General features: G+C 41.4%; 1 long non-coding RNA gene across 2 annotated transcripts in view; it reads right to left on the bottom strand.

Moving 5' to 3' along the window:
- Nucleotides 1-23,730, bottom strand: part of LOC144588469 (uncharacterized) — an 89,896-nt gene that overhangs the window by 18,312 nt on the left and 47,854 nt on the right. The window contains exons 1-2 of one of the 2 annotated variants that reach the window (XR_013544044.1): nucleotides 21,342-21,462; nucleotides 2,908-7,001 (exon numbers count right to left, since the gene is read on the bottom strand). This is a non-coding gene — a long non-coding RNA (uncharacterized LOC144588469). Of the gene's footprint in view, nucleotides 1-2,907; nucleotides 7,002-21,341; nucleotides 21,463-23,730 lie in introns of those variants that run through there. The other variant, XR_013544043.1, reaches the window with a different exon arrangement.

Genomic DNA, 23,730 nt, shown 5'->3' with positions numbered 1-23,730 from the left:
ACGGTGAAGAAAAATTGGAAGAATTTCTCAACCATCTCAACAGCATCCACCTAAATATACAATTCACCATGGAAAAAGAAATAGAGGGCCAACTCCCGTTCTTAGATGCCATGGTCCTACGCAAAATTGACCTCTGACTGGGACACAAGGTCTACAGAAAACCCACCCACACAGACCGGTACCTACACAAAAACTCCAACCACCACCCACAGCAAAAAAGAGGCATAATCAAAACACTGGTAGCTCGTGCAAATTGGAACTGTGAAGCTCAGTTCCTCAGCACTGAACTCAACCATCTTAATTGGGACCTACATGCAAATGGCTACTCCAAAAATGAAATCACAAGAGCCATCAAACCAAGAAAACAACACCGAACTGAAGAAGAAAAACAGCCACCTACAAATAAAGTATTTCTGCCATACATCAAAGGGGTCACGGACTGCATGGGGAAACTTTTGAAAAAACACAACCTACAAACAGCATTCAAGCCCACCACAAAAATACAACAAATGTTACGGTCAGCAAAGGACAGAAGGGACCCCCTCACCACTGCAGGAGTATACCAGATACCTTGCAGTTGTGGCCAGGTATGTATTGGAACCACAAAACAAAGCATCCATACCAGAATCAAAGAACATGAGAGACACTGCAGACGAAAACAACCAGAAAAATCTGCAGTAGCCGAACATGCCCTAAAACAAACTGGACATGAAATTCTATTTCAAAATACTGAAATACTGGACAACACCAGCAATCATTACGTCAGACTGCACAGGGAAGCCATTGAAATCCACAAGCACCAGCAGAACTTCAACAAAAAAAGAGGAAAGTGTGAAGCTCCACAAAACTTGGCTCCCAGCTCTCAAAAATACACCATGCAAAAGGTCAACGAACTCTACCCAGCCACAAGGACAGGGGATCACCACACACAAAAGACCAGCTAATGACACCCATCAACCACAGTGACAGATAATCTCTTCTCCTTAGCACAACAATACACCCACAAGACACACTAATCACCCATATACAGAAAAAGACAAAAGCCTATATCACAGCCATAAATACTGCACTCCCAAGCCAACTACACCAGAGCACAGAGTGCTATCCTCTGAAGATGCCGGTCACAGAGACTGGTGATATGTTATGAAGAACAACCTTCAGAACACGGCCAAAGAGCCCGAAAAACCCACAACAACCATTAGATCCCTGCCGTGAAAGCCTTCGTGAATACAAAGCCTTTTTACATTCGGAGCCTTACCGAAGGCAGGAGGAGATGGCAGGAACTTCAAAAATGTGTCTTGCTAAGACCCTGCAAGTGCCCATTGCCGCTCAGAGGGACCACAGTGTGTCCTGGGGTAGTGCAAGGGAAGCCCTGGGGGATCCCCAAAGCCAGTGATCATGGCAAGGGGACCCCCCGCCAGTCCTTCAATTGTGTTTCCCCAGCTCCCTATCTGGTAAGTTACTTTTAAAAAAACAATTCCCATAGGAATGCATTAATTAAATTTCAATGCATTCCTATGGGAAACTGTGCCTTGCAAGACGATTTTTTCACAAGACGGCATTGACCGTGGAACGAATTAACCTCATCTTGCGAGGCACCACTGTATTAGAGATGGCCACAAATCAGAAAAATGGGGATTCGTTTTGATTTGTGATTCACCAAGGTTAACAAATCATGAATTACCAATTTATTATTTTTTCTGATGAATTAGAAAATTGAGTTGTCAATTCATTTTTTTATTTTAGAGGCACCAAATTTGCAGAGAAACCTTCCGTTACTCTTCTCTATAAGCCTTGCATGTTTGGTGAAGTTTGGGTTTCAGATGTCTGAGTTATATAGCCCCCTCCCAGGAAAGTTTCCCCAGGCATCGAGAGAGACCAAAATCACAGAGAAGCTTTTACTGAGTCTCCTCTACAGTCTCTCCAAGTTTAGTGAAGATTAGGTTTCAGACATCTGTTATACACCCACAAATTGGATCCCTCCAGGAAAGTGCCACAGCTGGCTGGAGGAAACCCAATCTTCACCAAACTTAGAGGGATTCTAGAGGAGAGTCATGGGGAGTTTCTCTGTGATTTTGGCCTCTCTCGATGCCTGGGGGAAACTTTCCTCGTGGAGCCTGTTTGTGGATGTATAACTCAGACATCTGAAACCCAATCTTCACCAATCTTGGAGGGTGTGTAGAGAAGCATCAGGGGAAACTACTGAGCAATTTCTGTGTCTCTGTGTGCCTGGAGGGGCATTTTATAGGCCAACAAATCAATGGATTCAAAATTGCTAAAACGTCATTGATTTGTATTAGTCAAGGGGCATTGATTTGACTGAATACAAGTTGATGAATTAGTAATTTGTGATTGAATTTGGGGGTGTATTTTTAATTAATGCCTATCTCTAACATTAAAAACAGCAAATATTTGATAGCTGTGTAGGACAAAAGAAATAGCAGGGGAGAATTTAAACTGTTCTCACTAAAGGTCTTACTGTTCATCTGCATTGTTTTCATGGAATCAGGTTAGATTTAAAGCCAATGTCTCTATTATGAACCAAAGCAGTGATCCAGAGGCCCTTATGAATCCACTCTAAGAGCAAGATCTAGGGAACCTGCATTATGCATGTTTAGTTGAATTTCATCCTGAAAGACTGCAGCCCAGGCAGACCTTGTGAAGAAGATATTTCAGTCATCCATCCAGACTTTAAAATAATCTGGACTATCTGAGTTGGGCACTAAGAACTTTCAAACAAAAACATTGAGGAATCAATGTTTCTTGGTCTCTTGGTATAATAGACTCCCATGTGGGTTGAGCATATGGTTGAAATATAATTTGGGTAGTGAATAGCCTCAGCAGCAGGGTTGACTAGCAGAGAAGAAGGCAAAATGAGATAATCAACTCATATAAACAAACCATTACCTTGCACAGAAGAAGAGAGTAGCAGGGATTAATGGCTACTCAATTTTTTTCATTCTCTGTGATTTTGTTTTTTCTTTCTTTTTTGACATATTAGTTTTTCAATCTCGTCGTCTAGTCGTTTAGTCGTGTCCGACTCTTCGTGACCCCATGGACCAGAGCACGCCAGGCCCTCCTATCTTCCACTACCTCCCGTAGTTGTGTCAATTTCATGTTGGTTGCTTCGCAGACACTGTCCAGCCATCTCATCCTCTGTTGTCCCTTCTCCTCTTGCCATCACACTTTCCTAGCATCAAGGTCTTTTCAAAGGAGTCTTCTCTTCTCATGAGATGGCCAAAGTATTGGAGCCCCAGCTTCAGGATCTGTCCTTCCAGTGAGCACTCAGGGTTGATTTCCTTTAGAATTGGTAGGTTTATTCTTCATGCAGTCCAGGGGACTCTCAAGAGCCTCTTCCAGCACCACAATTCAAAGGCATCAATTCTTCGGCGGTCTGCTTTCTTTATGGTCCAGCTCTCACTTCCGTACATCACGACAGGAAAAACCATAGCTTTGACTATTCGGACTTTTGTTGGCAAGGTGATGTCTCTGCTTTTTAAGACGCTGTCAAGGTTTGTCATCACTTTCCTCCCAAGAAGCAGGCTTTTTTTTTTAATTTTGGGGCTGCTGTCTCCATCTGCAGTGATCATAACCTTGCTTTTCAATCTATCTACATTCAATTCATGCTTGTTAAACATCGTGTTACATGGTTTGCTTATAATTATTATTTCTTTTTTTGCTTATTGGTGTCTTTTTAGTTGTCTCTTCAAAATCTATACATTTTTTAAACATTTAAACCTTTCATGTGTGTATTTTAGTATATAATATTGTCTACTATCATAATATTTCTCTCAGAGTATACAATGTTCTCAAATTCCTCTAGAAACATACCTAATAAAAGTAATTCCTGTTCCAAATCTATATAATTTTGAGGTGATTTAACCAATGAACTTTGTATTTTTTACCAATAATAACTGAGTAGGTTCCTAACACATAATAAATGTTATCTAAAGCATTTCATACAGATTTTCTTTATATAATTGTTTAGATATTTCTATTTCCACATTTTCTATCATGTCTATATCAATATCATATTTAATGTATATTCATTAAGTCCTATTTTTGCCCCATCCTTATATCTAGCTTCAATTTACTTTTAAAACCACCATGTTATGCCTTTACCCTAATTAATGATCCCTTATTTCAGTGTAATTTCCAATTAATATATAAGACATGCCCCTTTACAATTCCAGAAGTATATACATGCTTTCAACATTGAGGGCCACCTTAACATTTTTCCATTTTTCATCTTTCTAAGTAACTCCTCTTATTTGTCTTTTCCCAATTCTTCTTTCTATCTCTCAAAACATTCTGCCATCCCTTGTGTCCTCTGAAAATCTTTTATACAGTTGATCTCTCTCTAATAGATCTTTAGGCACTTGATCTATCTCCAATAGATCTCCCAGGCTATTTTGAATTAATGCTGCTGATTTTCTCTTCTTATCCTCCCTTAACACAACTAAAATTGTCCTCAACTATTGGGCTAGAATTAAATCTCCTAAATTTTTCCCTCTGATTTCCTCCAGCCCTTCTTTTGGTTGGCATACATCATCCACCACCCTCACATTTCCTTGTTCATTATTCCCTGTCTCCTGTTGAATATAGTCCTTCTTTAGTTGCTCCTTGAATAATTTTATCTCTTCATTATGGGATCTCACTAATTCTAAGATTGCTTGAAAGGTAGATTTCATGTCATCCCAAAATTGTCCTTGTTGTAGCATTATGTCCCAAGATGCCAAGTACTTGTATTTCAAGTAAAAGATTTCCAGTAGCTTAGAGCAGTCAGTCCAGCACCATCAATAATTCCTTCAAGTCCACTTTAGTAAATTAATCACCTTTAGAGTTAATTTGAATCCAGTCTCTGACTAAGATGACGGCCCCGTTCACTCAATGTTTGTATTAGACTTTCCAAAGTTAATTGTCTATGTTTCAGTGAGTTCTCAGACAAAAAAGGAAAGTCAAAACAGAGTTCCAAGTCTGAGTATTCAAGGTCATGTTCTGGGCTTTTTGCCAACATTGTAGATAGCCATAACAGTTTAACTCCCGTCGTTGTTTGGCTAAAATAATTTTAAGATTATTAAAAATTTCTTAAGTTTAATGCCAAAGTAATGCCAAACTTTCTTCCTTGAAGTATAATTGTTTAATTAATGTCCAATTTATTTTCTTTGCATCTCTTTCCCCTGCTCAATTTAGTGGTTGAGCTAAGAGACACTTTTTTTTCTGTTAAAGGGATAGTCATAGAGCAATATAGTTAAGATTTTGTATCTCATCCAGTGGTAATGTCAGTGTTAAATTGGCTGATTTATTGCTTCTTTTGCTGGCTGCCAATGATTTGCAAGCAAGCTAATTCAGCTGCTTGTTTCCGTAAACAATACAAACATTGATTGGGGAGTTTCCTGGATCAAACGTGGGTAACCCTCCCATGATCAACAGGCTTTCCCCCCATTTCACCACTTCTTCAGGCTGGTTTTAACCCCCTGAGGTGGTCCCAAACAGGTCAGAATTCAGCCCAGGGGACAGAGCTCCGTGCTCCTGCTGCTGTCTCATTGCAGCATCAAGCCACCCTTCTCTGTGATTTTCTGAATCACATGCTGAGATTTTCTACTGAGACTTCTCAGGGTTTCCTGTGAAATGAAACTCCTGTTCTTTTTTTCACCTGCTGATCTTCACAGGAAAATTTCAAATTCTGCATCCCCAAAACTAGATGCATTTATAGGCACATTAATAGATGTATGTCCCCACTAAGAAATGTCTGCTAGTATGCATGATGAAAATGTATGCAGTTTGGAGGATAATGTTGATTATAAATAAGACATTGCATGGCCAATAGTGTAGAGAGGGAGGCATAGAAATGGGGAACATTATGGGGGCATCTTGGGGTGCAATGACATCCAACAGCTTGCCTGGGAGCTGTATAACAGCTTTGCTTTGCTTTGTCTATCAAATGTTCTTTATCTCTAACCTCATTCTATGTATTCAGAGTGATTCACATTATGCTCACTATATCCATGTATTATTAAGATGCACAAGATTTCTACTTCAGGCTATGTATCATTAAAATGTGGTCTTGGTAGTTTCTTGGTAGACATTGTTTGGACGTTGTTTCTCTCTTTTTTCCCCCTAGTTCTTGTCTCCATAGGCCAGCAACCCAAGTCATCTACATTTTTGTATAGCTTCCTTGGGTGATGCAAAAGGAGATATCAGTCTTTTCTGATTGTTCCAGTCACTATACAACTTGTTCTTTGGCTCAGGGAAATTATACAGCCATTCTAAAGTTCCTGGACTGCTGTCCCAGTAGTAAATGACAGAAATTCTGTGTAAACCTGATAACACTCAACAGTCCTGCCAGTCTAGTGCCATATCTTTGCTTTGTTTTACTCAAGCTCTGGCTAGCAAATGCCAACTGAGATAGGGCAGCTTCAATTCCCACTTCACTGGCATCAGCAGCAGAAATAAATGACAGACTGGGGTCAGAATGGGCTAATGCTGGGACAGATATGTGAAGTCTCATAAGTCCCAAAGAAACTGTAAGAAAGGATTCCACCAAGCTAAATGTAGTTATTTTGCTTTAGATGAAACAGTGAGATAGAACGGATGTTCACAGCTAGGAACAAATCTCTAATATGATGAAGCCAATTCCCACAGTGTCTCACTTCTCAATTTGCCATCAGTCTTTCTTTCTTTCTTTCTTTCTTTCTTTCTTTCTTTCTTTCTTTCTTTCTTTCTTTCTTTCTTTCTTTCTTTTTCTTTATTCATTTATTTATTTCTCTCTCTCAATCTCTCTCTCTCTTTCTCTTTCTCTTTCTTTCTTTCTTTCATTGCATCTGTATGCCACATTTCATCCAATTAAGGGACTCAAGGATGGGTCTCAAGACGGCGGACCGGTAGCTGGTCGGAGTGTTTTCTCTCCACCACTTTGGTCTGGTCTTTCCTTTTTCCTTTCTTTTCTGGTTGCTTCTGCTTCACTCATTTTATTTTCACTTCATTTGACGGTTTGAGACCTGTAATTAATTTATATATATATATAATTTTGTATTTTTATTTTAATGTATTTTTATTTGATGTATAGTATATATATATAATTTTCTTGCTTATGTATGTTTATTTGATATATATTATTTTATTTTGTTGCATTATATATGATTATGTTTTTCTCTTTTGTTATTTGATTTGTTTATATTAAGTTTCTTAAGTTTATACATTTTCTTCTCCTATCCCCCTTTCTTCTTCCTTTTTCCTCCTTCCTTCTTTCCTTCTTTGTCATGGAATGGAAGGCCTGCCCCCCCCAGCGAGGGGCCCCAAAACATCTCTGTGATCACGGGTAGGGGGAGATATGGCACTGGGACCGTCCCTGCTCATGTTAGAAGAATGATGGACAGATGCCTAAAAGCTGTGCATTGTTCTGAGACGGTGACCAATCCCCAGAATCAAGGTAGCCAGACCAGTCAGCCCTCCACTCTATGCCTGGTGTTGTTGAATGCCAGGTCTGTATCCAATAAGACCCAAGTAATTCATGACCTCATCTTGGAGCAGGATGTAGACCTGGCTTGCATAACCGAAACATGGATTGGCGGAGAGGGGGGTTCCCCCCTAGCACTCATCTGTCTGCCCGGTTATGATGTCCAACATCAGGGTAGACTGGAGGGTCAGGGAGGAGTAGCCATCATCCACAAATCCAGCTTGGAGGTTGATAGGCGCTCCTCAGTGGTAAAGCTGGGTCTTGAGGCCCTCCACGTGTCGATTGGGGCCAGGGATGGTATTGGGATCTTGCTGGGCTACCGTGCTCCCCGCGACCCAGCCATTTCCCTACCGGAGCTGGTGGACCTTGTCTCCACGGCACTGTTGGGTTCCCCGAAGCTTTTGGTTTTGGGGGATTTCAACGTGCATGCGGGGGTAGAGACCTCCGGACCAGCTCTTGAGTTCGTGGAGACCATGGCCTTCTTGAACATGTCCCAACATGTCATTGGCCCCACCCACGTGGGCAGCCACACACTTGACTTGGTTTTTTCCACTAATGGGAGCGAGAGTGGTCCGATGGTGACTGACCTTGAGTCAGTACCCTTGTCATGGTCGGACCATCACCTAATAAAATGTAACATTGCAATGGCACTCTCTCCTCGTATAGGCAACTCCCTTTCCTTTGGGGGGGATGACCCTTGCCACAAAGAGTGAGGTCTGCAGCTTGGGGATACATCTGGACCCAGTGCTTACCATGGAAACCCAGGTGGTGTCTGTGGTCCACTTCGCCTATTTCCATTTATGGTGGATTGCCCAGCTGCAACCCTATCTTGATGGGGGGCCCTCACTACTCTAGTCCATGCACTCGTAATCTCAAGATTAGGCCATTGTAACACACTCTGTGTGGGGCTACCTTTGAGGCTGATGCGGAAACTGCAGATGGTCCAGAATGCGGCAGCCAGGCTTCTTAGTGACGTGAGAAAACACCAACATATCTCCCCCACTCTGGCTGCTTTGCACTGGTTGCCCGTCCGTTTCCGCGTTGACTTCAAAGTGTTAATGATTATATATAAAGCCCTAAACAGTTTGGGACCTCAATACCTGGCAGACTGTCTTCTCCCACCCAGATCTACCCGAATCACCTGGCATAGCCAGCAGGGACGGCTGAGGGGTCTGACGCTGAGGGAGGCCTGGAAGGAAAAAACAAGAAATCAGGCCTTCTCAGAGGTGGCCCCTCGGCTGTGAAACATCCTCCCTACCAAAATTTGGCTGGCACCCTCACTGGACATTTTCAAAAGCCAGCTAAAAACTTGGCTATTCAAGCAGGCCTTCCCTCCAGTCAATTAAGTCATTCTTATTTCTTATTTCTCTTCTTTTGATTCTTGCCATCTTGAGACTGCTTGCTTTAAACTGCTTGGTTTAAATTAATTGTTAAACTTGTAAAATTATGATACTATGTTTTATATCATATTGTCTTTATCTATGTAAAACTGTCTATATTTTAAATTGTTTTTATCTTGTATGTTGTGAGCCGCCCAGAGTAGACTATGTCTAGATGGGCGGCATATAAATGCAATAAATAAATAAAAATAAATAAATAAGACAGTTCACAGATTGTTAGAAATAAACTGACTAAAACCACAATAAATTAATACACTAAAGAACAATTCAACATATAAAAATATTAAAACAGTTCTTTAAAATTATTAAACACCCTTTAAAACCCATTAAAAACACATTAAATAATACATGTCCAACATGTGAGATCAATAATAGCCTAATTACTTGTCAAAATACTTTTATTTCTTCTAAAATGAGTACTTTTATACACACTTTAGCTAATGCATGTATTTTGTAATTGCCTTTATACATTAATACATTTTCTCCTAATACACCCATCTTGTGTCTGCAATCTTCCCTCTTATATACATATGTTGTTGCACATTTTCCATGCCCTTTTTAGAAAACTATGAATATCACCACATAATGAACAATTTTCTTGTTTCAGTGTAGGTTTTTGAATTGTACATTTGGTAAGTATACATTAAAAAAGTAAAAAAAAGTAAATTTTTAACCACAGCTTACTTTAAACCAACAGCTCTCAACCACTATAATGCAGCACAAGGTTTTTCCAAATATTTTCCAAAGTGACAATTTAATCTGGTTATACCAGGTAAGAAATATGCTTATTATCTACAGAATCATCTATGAGTCTATGGTAAAACATTACATAACCCAAATGGAAGCTCATAAACAGCAACAGTTCTTGATAAAGAATGCTTCTTTGCCTTGTCTTTTAGATCTGTTACAACAGATCTAATGTGATGATGAAATATCCTGAGTCATTTGGTATTAGCCAAAATACTCGGGACAGTAGATATTTTTGCTGCAATGTCATTGCATCTTCCAACAGTCAACACACAAGATGATCCGACCCCTTCTATCATCTTCTGAACCAGCACAACTGATGAAGTGTTAAAGAAGTAAGCTGCTTTTTTGTACATTTGCAAATATTTTTTAAATTCCTGTTATATGTAGCTGTTACACACTTTTACATTTTAAATGTTTCATTCATATATTCTACAGAATATTATATGTGCTCATACTCCTATTTTTACCACACTAGATTAAGGAATTATTAATTACTTATTATGAGGTGAAAACCTTATAAAATGAACAGTACTACTTAAAATAACATTCATCTTTTTCTCATCTTACACTGTTTTGTAAAAGCAAAATATATAATATACAGTCATTCTCATTTGTTTAACACAGGTTTCCACATCTATTTCTGTGGTTTTTCTATGTTAAATAACATTTTAGGTAAACATAACTGAAGTGGCAATGTAAAATATATTTCCTTTTTGCTATTGTCATTGTCTACTTTTTCATTGTGAAAACTGGCATGGAACTCAATGAACTGTTTCTGCTGTCTTATCAGTTCTATGTTTCAAAATAAATCAGTTGTTTTGGCATACTGTTCCCAGCTGTAGTTTTTCAATAATCCTTCACTTTTTAGGTATCTCTCTGAATCTACTGAATCTGGTGATTCCCTATAGCAGTAATGCCCCATAGTGATAGAAATCCATGCATTGGCCTGTAATGCAGCCGTGTCGGGCATTTGTATATTCTGGCCTGTGATGTATTGTAGTTGGGGCAGATCCTTCCAAAACCTATTTAAATAGCCTTAATTTTTTTTTAAAAAAGTCCTAATAGCATTTACATAGCTCAGTAAGTTTGTAACATGCAGTCCAAAGATACAGCACCTTGATATCCACTGTGAAATTGTGTGAATTCATGAAGGTGGCAGGACCACACACTTCCAGAGTTATATCTGCATCAGGTATCAACTGGTGTCAACAAAATCCTCACAAGTTTTGCCTTTTTCTCTTATATGCTTTACTGAGATCACTGGGTATTGGATGGCTGAATTTAATATCAGAGAGTTCTCTTTTGATGACTTAATGTAAAGTCAATCTTGTTCAGCACATTGGGTACTCTCCTTTATTGACCTGTTAGATAATGATGCTTGGATTATTTATAGGACGCTGATAGTTGTTTGCTCCTTTATGAGAAGTTTGTGTGCCAGGTGATAGCAATATATGATCTGAACATAGGCTTTGCTATTAAATCTTTCTATAATAAAGATCCAGTTTAAGACAACATCCTTTAGAGGCCCCTCAAGGGTTTCCCCCCCAGTACAGATTGGACCATAGGAGCTGGTGGGGTGTCACTGAGTTATGCTCAGCGAGAGACTTTCAGGATCATTACCTACCTGCATCATACCTAATTTAGAAGAGAGAACCATCAAATAGCACACGTTTCACTGAGTGTGCAGCAAGATAATTTTATAATATAGATAATATATAATGTATATGACATAATTACAGAATCTAACTTTCAATAAGGTATAAAGTGTTACAGGTAAATATTGCTAATCTAAAGGAGAAGGCTTTTGCTTCCAAGAATCAACGCATGCTTTACAAGAATCTCTCTCTATTTATATTATGTGGTCACTGGCCCAAATTAAAATGATACAACAATAAGAACAAAATAATAAAATGAGAGTAAGAATCTCCTTAACTGCTTTGCAGTTTTAACTGGCGATTTTAATTAGTTGAAATCGTTATCCATTTTTCTTTGTGATGTCCTATTTCTGTACACTTTTTGGGTGGGTCTCACCAGCCAAGCAAAACTGGTAACAGCTCTACATGCATGCTCTGAATTTAATTACAGTGGTGCCTCGCATTACGACGTTAATTCGTTCCAGCGAAATTGCTGTAGAACGAAAACGTAATGCGAAATAAAAAAGCCCATAGAAACGCATTAAAACTCGATTAATGCGTTCCTATGGGCTTGAAACTCACAGTCCAGCGAAGATCCTCCATAGTGTGGCCATTTTCACTGCCTGTGCAGTGAGGAATCCATTCCAGTAAAGAGTGGGGAGCCATTTTTTTTACCCGGTGGCCATTTTGAAACCGCCAATCAGCTGACCAAAAATCGTCGTTTTGCGAGAATTGGTTCCTGAAGCAGGGAACTGATCATCGCAAAGTGAAATTCTCCCATTGAAACCATCATAAAGTGATCGCTTTTGTGATCGCAAAAAGTTCATCATGATGCGAGTTCATTGTTAAACGGGGTGCTCGTCTTGCGAGGCACCACTGTACTTCAGTATCTTTGAGAGGCTGCACCACAGTGTGTGTTGGAGGAGGGCTCTGCTGTCAGCTGCAGACTGCCTCCTCCATTTCTCCTTGTTCTTTCTGTCAACACTACAGCACATACCACCTCCTGCAGCTTGGTCCCTCTTTTCATAGTCACTTCTGCCAACTGTTAGGGTGCTTCTTGGTGACATAAGGCAGTGAAGAAACCTTTAATCAGTTATGTACCAAGACTGCCCTAGTTCACTTCATTTAACTATATTGAGCTTGTTTCTCACATTGAGATTGGGGCGAGGGCGAGTAATGAAAAGAAGAAAAGCATGAGGAGAAAGGGATGGGCACCAGATCTAGGAATGCCCATCATCTTGTTGGCAAGACTATTGCCACTTACTTCTCTGCCTCCAATTTCCAATATTAAATGCTTTCCTCATCTCAAGGCTCCCAAAGGCTTCCTGCAGTTTCCCATTCCATTGGTAGGTGAATAACACCAGGTTTCCTCTAATATTTTTAACTTCTTCTCTTAAAGACATCTCTCTATTTTTTGCTACGAAAGGCACTCCAGATAAATTATGCACTAGAAACTTCCAGTGGTCCAGAGTTATAAAAGTGGCTTAAAGCACTTACAGAATTCTAATTGGTGGAATGGGTTTATTATTTATTTATTTATTTATTTATTTATTTATTTATTTATTTATTTATTTATTTATTTAATTTATATCCCGCCTATCTGGTTGGGCAAGGACCACTCTAGGCGGCTAACAATCATAAAATGATGCAATAAAAATGTACATACACAGTTCTAAGTGATAAAAGCACTACATTACGGTACACAATACACAAAACAAAAAACAGTAAGAGAAGAAAGAAAGGGGTCAGGAGTTATGTGATGGGAAGGCCTGCCGAAACATCCATGTCTTTAATTGCTTCTTAAAGGTACCCAGCAAGGGAGCCCCGTGAATCTCAGGAGGTAGATTGTTCCAGAGGCGAGGAGCCACCGCCGAGAAGGCCCGATTTCTTGTCTTTTCCTTCCGGGCCTCCCTCGGCGTTAGGCTCCTCAGCCTCACCTCCCGGCTCGCACAAGTGACACGGGTAGATCTTGGTGGGAGTAGGCGTTCCGTCAAGTATCGAGGCCCTAAGCCGTTTAGGGCTGTATACGTAAGCATCAACACTTTGAAGTCCATGCGGAATTGGATGGGCAGCCAATGCAATGCGGCCAGAGTGGGTGAGATATGCTGGTATCTTTTCACTCCACTAAGTAATCTGGCCACCGCATTCTGCACCATCTGTAGTTTCTGCAGCAGCCTCAAAGGCAGCCCCACGTAGAGTGCATTACAGTGGTCTAATCTTGAGATTACAAGCGCATGCACCAAGGTAGTGAGCACTCCCACATCAAGGTAGGACCGCAGCTAGGCTATCCGCCTGAGGTGAAAAAAGGTGCTGCGGACCACCGACGCCACCTGGGATTCCATAGTGAGTGCAGGGTCCAGATGGATCCCCAAGCTGCGGACCCCATCCCTGGTGGGCAGAGTCACCCCCCAAAAGAGAGGGAGCTTCCCAAATCCCCAGCTGTGGGGGCACCCACCCTCAATACCTCTGTCTTGTCCAGGTTCAGCCTGAGCCCGTTCTCTTGCATCCATTGCAGTACAGCCCCCAGGCAGCGCTGGAGGGACAGAACGGCACCTCCTGCAGTTGGTAAAAAGGAGATATAGAGCTGGGTGTCATCAGCATACTGATGACACATGGCCCCACACCCCCTGATGACCCCACCCAGCGGCCTCATGTAGATGTTAAACAGCATTGGGGAGATAATCGACCCCTGCGGGACCCCACAATTGAGGGTCCACGGGGCTGAGACACTCTCCCCAAGCTGTACTCTCTGGGTGCGGTCCTCCAAGAAGGAATGGAGCCAGGCCAATGCCAGGCCACCTATTCCCAACTCGGAGAGCCTCCCCAGGAGGATACCATGGTCAATGGTATCAAAGGCCGCTGAGATATCGAGGAGGACCAACAGAGACACTTTGCCCCTGTCGGCCTCCCTCAGTAAGTCATCACACAGGGCAACCAATGCCATCTCTGTACTGTGGCGCGGCCTGAAGCCCGACTGAAATGGATCCAGGGCATCTGTTTCGTCCAGGAGTGCCTGAAGCTGATCGGCCACCACCTTCTCAACCACCTTGCTTAGGAAAGAAACGTTGGCGACAGGCCTATAATTGCCAATTTTGTCCGCTGCCAAACTAGGTTTCTTCCTAATGGGCCTAATGAGTGTGTCCTTCAGGGCAGATGGAAATCTGCCCTCAAGGAAAGACCCATTAATTATAGCCATGGCCCATTCCATTGTTGAAGGCCTGGCTGATTTGATTAGCCAGGCTGGGCAAGGGTCCAAGGAGGAGGTGGTGGCACAACAGCGATCCAGCACCCTGGCCACAGAGTCAGGCGTAACAGGCTGAAAGGAGTCAAGAATCACTGGACATCTCAGCTCGACTCACTGTGTTCAAAAAAGGAGAGAGGTCCCGGCGGATGGCCTCCAATTTTGATTTTAAAAATGCTGCAAATTGGTCCAGTGAGAAACTAGGGGGAGGCCCATCACTCAGACCAACTCCGGATAGGTCGCGTACTATACGGAATAACTCCGCCTGCTGGTTGGACGCGTCGCTTATCTGGTTAGCGAAGTATGCTCAACTGGCAGCCTTTACCTTGGCCAGGTAAAGGTTAGTAGCGACCTTAACAGCTATCCAATTAAAATCCATCGGGTCCTTTCTCCATTTGCACTCTAGCCATCTCCTGACCCGCTTCAATGCCCGGAGATCCTGGTTAAACCAGGGCGCCGGGCGGTCTCTACGGCGGAGAGGGCGTTTAGGAGCGATCATGTCTACAGCCCTAGCCGCAGCTGAGAACCAGACGTCAGCCAGAGCCTCGACAGGAGCGCCAGCCAGGTCAGCCGTAACACCTCTCATGGCATCCTGGAATCCAACCAGATCCAGTAGCCTTCGAGGGCGGACCATGACAATAGGTTCCTGCTCCCTGCGAGGGGGGAGAGCCATTTTGAGGGTGCATTTTATTAGGTGATGGTCCAACCATGACAAGGGTACCGACTCGAGGTCAGTCACCATCGGATCACTCTCGCTCCCATTAGTGGAAAAAACCAGGTCAAGTGTGTGGCCACCCACGTCAGTGGGGCCGTTGACATGTTGGGACATGTTCAAGAAGGCCATGGTCTCCAAGAACTCAAGAGCTGGCACGGAAGTATCTGCCCCCGCATGCACGTTGAAATCCGCCAGAACCAATAGCTTCGGGGAATCCAACAGTGCCGTGGAGACAAAGTCCACCAGCTCTGGTAGGGAAATGGCTGGGTTGCGGAGAGCACGGTAACCCAGCAAGATCCCAATACCATCCCTGGCCCCAATCGACATGTGGAGAGCCTCGAGACCCGGTTTTACCACTGAGGAGCACCTAGCTTCCTTCAAGCTGGATTTAAAGACAATGGCAACTCCCCCCCCAACCCTCCAGTCTACCCTGGTGTTGGACAACATAACCGGGCGTACAGATGAGTGCTAGGGGAGGACCCCACTCTCTGCCAATCCATGTTTCGGTTATGCATACTAGGTCTGCATCCTGCTCCAAGATGAGATCGTAAATCACTTGGGCCTTGTTGGATACAGACCTGGCATTCAACAACACCAGGCGCAGAGTGGAAGGCCGACTGGACTGGCTACCTTGATACTGGGGGTTGGACACTGTCTCAGAACAATGAACAGCTTTTAAGCATCTGTCAATCGTTCCTCTAACACGAGCAGGGATGACGCCAACACCATATCTCCCCCTACCCGTGACCACTGAGATGTTTTGGGGCCCCTTGCTGGGAGGGCAGGCCTTCCATTCCATGACCAAGAGGAGAAAAGGGAGGGAGGAGGGGGAGGAAGAGAAAAAGAACGAAGAGAGGAAAAAAAGGGGGGAAGTGTAACTTGATATAAACAAATCAAATAATAATAAAAAACATAATCATATGCAGTGCAACAAAGTAAAAATAATATACATACATAAACTGGTACGGTGTAATAATAATAATTTAAAGGAAGAAAAAAAAGTTACTAATTACAAAACACAGAATAACTATCCCCCGCATGTTTCCCATAGCTGTCTTTCTCCACTGTGTAGCCTTGTCCTTGAAAAAGTCAGGAGCAAAGCTGATTTATGGTCTTCATTTGAAGGGTAGTGCTCATAGATCTTAGTTATTATGTCAGGGTTCACACTATTGTACGTAAGCAGGATCAGAGACACAGGAAACCAAGGTGGGAAAGGCTCTGTCCCTATGCTGTTGTTAATTAGGCATATTTATATCTATAATCCTAATTTCCAACAATACACAAATTGCAGTCAAAAGCAAGCCAGTCATGCTGCTTCAATGAAGATCTGTTGATAAGAGGAGGATTCGTTTCTGACAATCAGAACGTCTGCAGGGCTTGAAGAAAGATAGATGAGATTTTTACATTCCCATCCTCATATCCTTCAGAAACAAAGGATTAAAATGATAAATACCACATAAATGTGGGTCACTCACGGGCTGGGGAATGATAAAGACTTTGTATAAGCAATATTAAACAATGATAAGTATCCAAATACTACATATGGTAACTCCCCTTATTGATCCCCTTCCATACACTCCCTACTACCTCTCAAGTGCCAATGTGGGAGTGGCAAAACAGCCATGTTTTCTCTTTCAGTGCTTCCCAAAAGTCAAATCAAAGTGAAAATAGCACCCACAAGCTCTAGATTTCTTGTTAAAGATCAAAATGTTGTGTGTGTTATTTTTTTCTCTTGCTCTCTTGCCAAAACTCAGCAGTGTAACAGCAAGAAGTGTAGACTTCCAATGTTTGAGTTGTGTGGCGCAAAGCTGCTCTTTTCCCATAGATGTTTCTCCAATCCTGCTGAAAAGCAAGGGAGCCAATTTTTCCAAAAACCTCAGTATAGCTTAATGTGTACTAAAACACAACAAAAAATAAACACCAGCTTATGGTGTATATACAACAGTATAAAAAGAGACACAGATTGAAATATATCTATTCATTGTAATATATCCAAAACAATGCATATTTATATTGTTTGACTTGAGATGATAATTTCATTAATGAGCTCTGTTGTATGGTATTGAAAAAGTCTCATTGGGATGATAAATAAATGCACTGCATTAACTTTACCCATTATGTTGGGTAGGACAGTTTTCCTTATCCTGACAATGTAAACAATAATCAATTGTTCGAGAAGCCTTCGAGAATACAATGATCAATTCCTCCATTATCCTAAATAAAAAAATAATTCTCAAATGTCAATCCTGTTGTCACTAATCAACATTTCATCTCCCACTGTAAAAAATAAATATTTTTAAAAATCATCTCCCGCTGTCTACTTGTTAGTAAGATAACTTTTTTTTTCTCTGCTGGACTATTGAAAGTCTTGCCAAATGATGGTCAAACTAGTGGCAAATTCTTGTCTCCCCTACATAAGAAACTGACTAGTTAAGAGCACCACCACAGGATCCAAACCGTTCAAAGAGATGACTGTTGTATTAAGAACACGAAATGTTGTAAAGAATGGCTACTAAGAGAAAAATGAAGGTGTCACATTTTACAGAGGGGGTCAGGAAGAGACAGAGAAATCATGAGCCACTGTGACTTGTAGTGAGTTGTATGGTCTGTATTAAGTCTGTCAAACTCTGACTCAATATGTATTTTAAAAAAAGAAACCTTAGGAAAAAGCAATGTTCAACACTTTTCATTGAATCTATGTTTTTCCCATCCTAATTCTTCATTTTCTATTCTTCATAGTATCCTCCATCCTCTTTCATTATTCTGAAGGTGCAGGCTGTTAACGTCTTGCTCCCTTTTCTTCTGCTACGGTCCTTCTAATAGATTTCACATGTTGTCTCCTTCATGGGTCATTGGCTCTGACTGTGACACAACATAACAAGCGTCTCTCTCTCCCTCCCTCCCTCCCTCCGCCACCATCAGCAATGTAAAACCTAAGTCCTAAGGTCACATTTCAGGTTGTTTCATTGATTCATCCAACCGATAACTAATTCAACCTCTACGATAAGATGAAACATCATCTCCATCGCTTATAGTGCAATACAGGATGCAAGATTTTGGTATTCAAAAATACAGAGAAGGAAGTGAAGAAATAGGAGTGGGCACCATCTTTGGACACATTCAAAAATGGGATGAATCAGAGGTATTTGAGGTAGACAGACTATAGAGTTGAACAAGTCAGTCTTCCTAAAAATTTACTGCCAGTTCTATTTTTTAAAGAAAATCTAACATACAAGGCATATAACATGAAAAAACACTAAGCTCTTTGGCCCAGAATTTGGGAGGCATAAAAACTGCCTATGGGCTATGTCACACACCCCCATTTCCCCTCTTTGTTCTTCCACACAACCAAGGTTCACTTTCAGGTATGACATTTACAGCGGTGCCTCGCATAGTGATGTTAATCTGTGCAGCAAAAATCGCTGCTAAGCGATTTCGTCGCTATGCGATTTTTAAAAGCCCATAGAAATGCATTAAAACCTGTTTAATGTGTTCCTATGGGCAAAAAACTGACCTTAAAGCGAAGATCCTCCATATGGCGGCCATTTTCTCTGCCTCTTAAGCGAGGAATCAGCGCAAAAACACAGCGGGTGGCCATTTTTTTACCCGGCGACCATTTTGGAACTGCCAATCAGCTGTTTAAAAATCATCGCTTTGCGGTGATCGGTAAGCAAAACAGGGAACTCATCATCGCAAAGCGATAAAACCCAATAGGAAACATCGCAATGCGATTGCTTTTGCAATCGCAAAATGTTAATCGCTATGCGGTTTCGTCGCTAAACGGAGTGCCCGTTAAGTGAGGCACCACTGTATTTTTCAACCCTTTCCCGCTGCCACCAGAGAATTTATTCCCCACTCTATTACATATGACTCTTAAATCAGTGTTATTCAATAAAACAATGTTCATTTAAGTGTTTATAAGTGAATCACATAAAGTAAATCATGGATGGTCTTATTATATTCATTCAATCAGCTGTGCTTTGATAACATTTATATTTGCTTATGTATAATTATGTTAATCAAAGTATTTATTCACTTCTTATCTTATTCTCTATCTCTCTATTCTTCTCTAACACAAGACTGGTCCTAACTGCCTAAACTGCTTCTAATATCCTTAACTGAAGTCCCTAACTCTAATTCATATCCCTAACTCATCCCTAACTGATCTTTAACTGTCTTCCATTCTTCTTATATTTTCTTAGTTCTGTCTCTTCTGTTCTTCCATTGGTTGTTAAATTGTGATGGACAGGAGTGGTTAATGACCTGTCCATCACAGGCTACTATATGCAAAATTCTCATCCCTGTTTTGAAAGGAGTTCTAGCCCTTTCGAATGACAGTCAATGGGAAGAATAAACTTCTCAAGTTGGATTCTGGATCTAAATTGAAGTAGATGGGCTCTAAAATGCTGGTACTTTTCTAAATTACCAGATTAGGAGATAGATTGTTTCCTGTGGTCAGTGCACCTTTTCTAATAAATATGAATGAATATATTGAGGTTTAACTTGTAGCATTTGTGAATCATATGATTTATGGATTTTCCTCCTCAAAAGAGGAGCCAAATAATGTTCAAATTACTCCGATTTCAATGTTTGTATTTTTGATTAGTCAATGCATTTGGAACTGCGAAGGTATTTTGAGTTAAGGTGAATTGATTAATAAATGTGGGAGGCAAAAGTACAACTGGACAGGATTATGATATTAGACAGGACAAGCTAAAGAGAACTGATAGTTGGATGCATTTTGGCTGAAAACAAGGTGTGCGTTTATCATATATGGCTGCCATATTGGAACAGTCCTGGGCTACTAGGCCAGTCCTGGCTGGGTTCTTATAAGATAATTTCACATTCATAATGGGTGTGTGGAAGCCTTCCCATGCACCAACACACTTATGTGAATGATCCACTGTGATATTGCTCTATTGAAGCATCCATTATGGGTCAAGAGCAGCTCCTTGATCCAAACCACCATTGCTTGAGAATCAGAGAAATACCACACAGGTGACAGCACAAAATAGTTTCTAAAATTTATAATCTTGGAGAATTTTGGATTCTTTACACCTTCACCTGGCTAGCATCTGCTCAAGTAGTTGTTGACCATCACAGCCAGTTCAGACTAGAGATGTTGGCCTCCACAAACAATTTTGATCAGAGATGTAATAAAAACAATATAAGAGCATGTGGTCCTCCTGACAGTCCCCAAGGGTGCCCCCCCTCCATGAGAATCCAAAAATACAAGCAACTGGGTCTTTCCAGAGCAATTAATGAGGAGCATTCATAGTTAGTTATTCACAGCTACCTAATTTGTAATGTCTTTGTTTAAAAAAATAACAAAAGTATATCCTGTTTACATGACTGCTGCAAATAGCAAAGGATAGCCTTACATCTTTGATTGCATAACTGCAATTTCTTTTTTTAACCCTGTCATTATGCGCAGAAGCAGCACAAGCTTTCCCCTAGCTCGAGATTGGAAACAGTGCACCATTGTCTTCATCATCCTGCACTGGCAGCTGGCCTTAAGAAGGGGGCATGGTGGTAATAGCAGCCCCATTCCCACTAGAGAAAGAAGTGGAGGACAAGAAATGGCAATTGTCCTCTCTTCCAGACTGCCCAATAGAAGGATGATGCCAAAGAGCCCCAGCGAGAGAAAAGACCCCAGTACCCTCACCCTCTCGGTTTGTGGAGATTCTCAGTCATCCAGGTGTGGTTATCTGGAGGTTGAGTCATGGCAAGTGGACTTGTTTCTTGTTAGGCTGAAATGTTTTGCTACTCATCCAAGTAGCTTCTTCGGTCTGAAGAGAGTTGGTAGGAGATCCCTGAGGTTATAGGAGGATATATCAGGGTTCTCCTACAAACCATCCTCAGACTGAAGAAGCTACTTGGATGAGTAGCAAAATGTTTCAACCTAACAAGGAACCAGCCCACTTGCCATGACTCAGTTTCCAGACGAATACCTGTTGTTTTCTTTTAACTGCGAACTATGAAGTCCTTGAAAAAGTGGAGGGCTTGGAACAGTGCCATAAACCAATTTATTTTAAATGTGGACATATAAGTCAAGTCCTTCCTGTCTTTTTTAAAATCACACTTTCAGTATAAAACCCCCAGTCATGTAGGATCAGATGGATCAAGAGTGAAGAACCTGTACCTTTCCAGAGGCTCTTGGATTTCACCTTGCTTGGACAATGAGGTCTCTAAGTTCCTTTGCTGGGCACACCAGGGAAGTGCCAGCCCTGCTTCCAGTATTGGAGAAGCAAATAATGTTAACACCTAGGAAAAGTTTGGAAGAGAAATATGATGGCTCTTCCATTTAAAGATGCAGCCGTAACTAGATAAGCAGCAGTATTCCCCAGGCCACTTAATGGGAAGAGGCAACAACTCCGGGGAGGCATTAATTGCCCTTGCTTCTGAACCTTGCTTGGGAGAGATAAGAGTTTCTATCCCTTGTGTAAACAACCTCAATTAGTTAATTCCACTCTGCTTCTGAGCACTTAACAACTCCAACTCCAAAGATAAGCTATTATCTCTGAAGCCGAATTTGTGGAAACAAGCACCTAATCGCTCAGCAGCAAAGAGCAATTTGGTAATGAGGTTTGTTTACACAAGTACTCCCTATAGCTTCAGTTGCAGAGATAAGCTGCCCTTGCTTGCAGGCCAGCAGGAAGCAAAATCATAAGTTGTTTAAGAGATATATTTGGAGATGATTTATTTTCAGTGTCATTGGCTCTCTATGTAAGTTAGAGGGAACAATGCAGAGTGGAGCTGCTGCCTCCCACAACTGGAAAATAAGCTGACTAGAGCCACACTCAGTGATGATGCTTATTGTATTAGGTATGGGGGAAGTGTGGCCTTCCAGCCTTAGCCAGAACAGACAATGGTGAGGGATTCTGGGAGTCACCATTCAACAAAATTGTATGTATGTATGTATGTATGTATGTATGTATGTATGTATGTATGTATGTATGTATGTATGTATGTATGCATGCATGCATGCATGCATGCATGCATGCATGCATACACGCACACACACACACACACACACGCACACACACGCACACGCACACACGCACACAAAAGAAAACAAAAGCAAAGAAAAATGTAGTGGCACCTTAAAGACTGACTGCTATATTTTAATGTTGGTTGTTATGGAACATGTCTACATTGTCAGACATAAGGTTCAGAATGCAGAGACTACATGGCACAACATTCATGCAAGGCTCTAAGATAAAGAGGCAGTGGTGTTTGGTTGCATTTCACACCTAGTAATGATTTAAGACTCTTGGTCGGTATTCAGGGCTTTTGAAGCTTGATGCTATAAACAGCAACCATTATTAAAGAAAACAACAGTAGAAACTGCAGAGAATGACAGACTTTACCTTTGATCCTTGTTCTGAAAAGGTGGGTCAGGAAAAATAATAGATAAAAAACATAATTATCACATTTGGTGAGGGGCAACAGTTCAGGACCGCAATCAGCAGCATTCCATCATTTGAAAGACAAAGGACACTTATTTGATCACCAAGGCATACTCATTTTGGACCCAGAAGATAGGTACAGTAGTTTGAGAGAGGAGTCAGGGAGGCCATACAAGTGCATATAGAAAATCTCTCACTCAACAGGGGTGGAGGCCTCAGATACAATCTGTTTCCTATTTATCATGTTGCCCTTTCATCTGTCCCCAGAAAGATCTGGACCATACACAAGAAAGACCACTGTTAACGACAGTTAATGACCCATGACAATGGGTGGAGAAAGACTGCACAAGTGGTCACTCCCTCCCCATCCTTTTTCCATCTAACAAGCCTATTCAGATCAGGGGGAAATGAAAACAACATGGAGGATTTATCAGGGGTCTCCTACCAACTCTCCTCAGACTGAAGAAGCTACTTGGATGAGTAGTGAACAATTTCAACCTAATAAGAAAGAAGTCCAGTTGCCAGGACTCAACTTCCAGATAACCTCACCTCGATGACTGAGAATGTTCCCAGACACATTTGGTAAAGACTTTAAAATCTTGGCTAATGTTTAATATTTAATCCATTGAAATGGGTGTCTAGCATGTGTATATATTTCATCATAGATATTTCCCTCTGGGTACCTGTTCAGTAATTTTTCATCTTTCATATGTTGTGAAGAGTGTTGTGCACAAGAATGCACATGTGTGTGCATGCGCGTGCACACACACACACACACACACACACACACACACACACACACACACACACACACACACACACCTTGGCCAAAATATTCTGAGGCATTTGAGGACAAAACAAGCACTGATGGCTTATGAGCAGAGTAGGAGGTGCTCTTTCAAATTATATGGTGAAAAAACCCTTCATTCCAGTGCATGAGCTGCCTCTGAAAGCAAGCATTTTGAGACAGCAAATGAAATATGTTAAGAGTGTTTATATACAGTGTTGCCTTGCTTAACGAGTGCACCGTATAACGACGAAATCGCATAGCGATGGGGTCTCAGCGATCGCAAATGCGATCGCATACCGATGGCCCTTATGGGCAAAACTTGCTTTGCGAAG

The sequence above is a fragment of the Pogona vitticeps genome, chromosome 3, assembly GCF_051106095.1.
Source record: "Pogona vitticeps strain Pit_001003342236 chromosome 3, PviZW2.1, whole genome shotgun sequence".
NCBI lineage: Eukaryota > Metazoa > Chordata > Lepidosauria > Squamata > Agamidae > Pogona > Pogona vitticeps.
The sequence above is the reverse complement of the archived record's forward strand: the minus strand, read 5'-3'. Positions and strand labels throughout refer to the sequence as shown.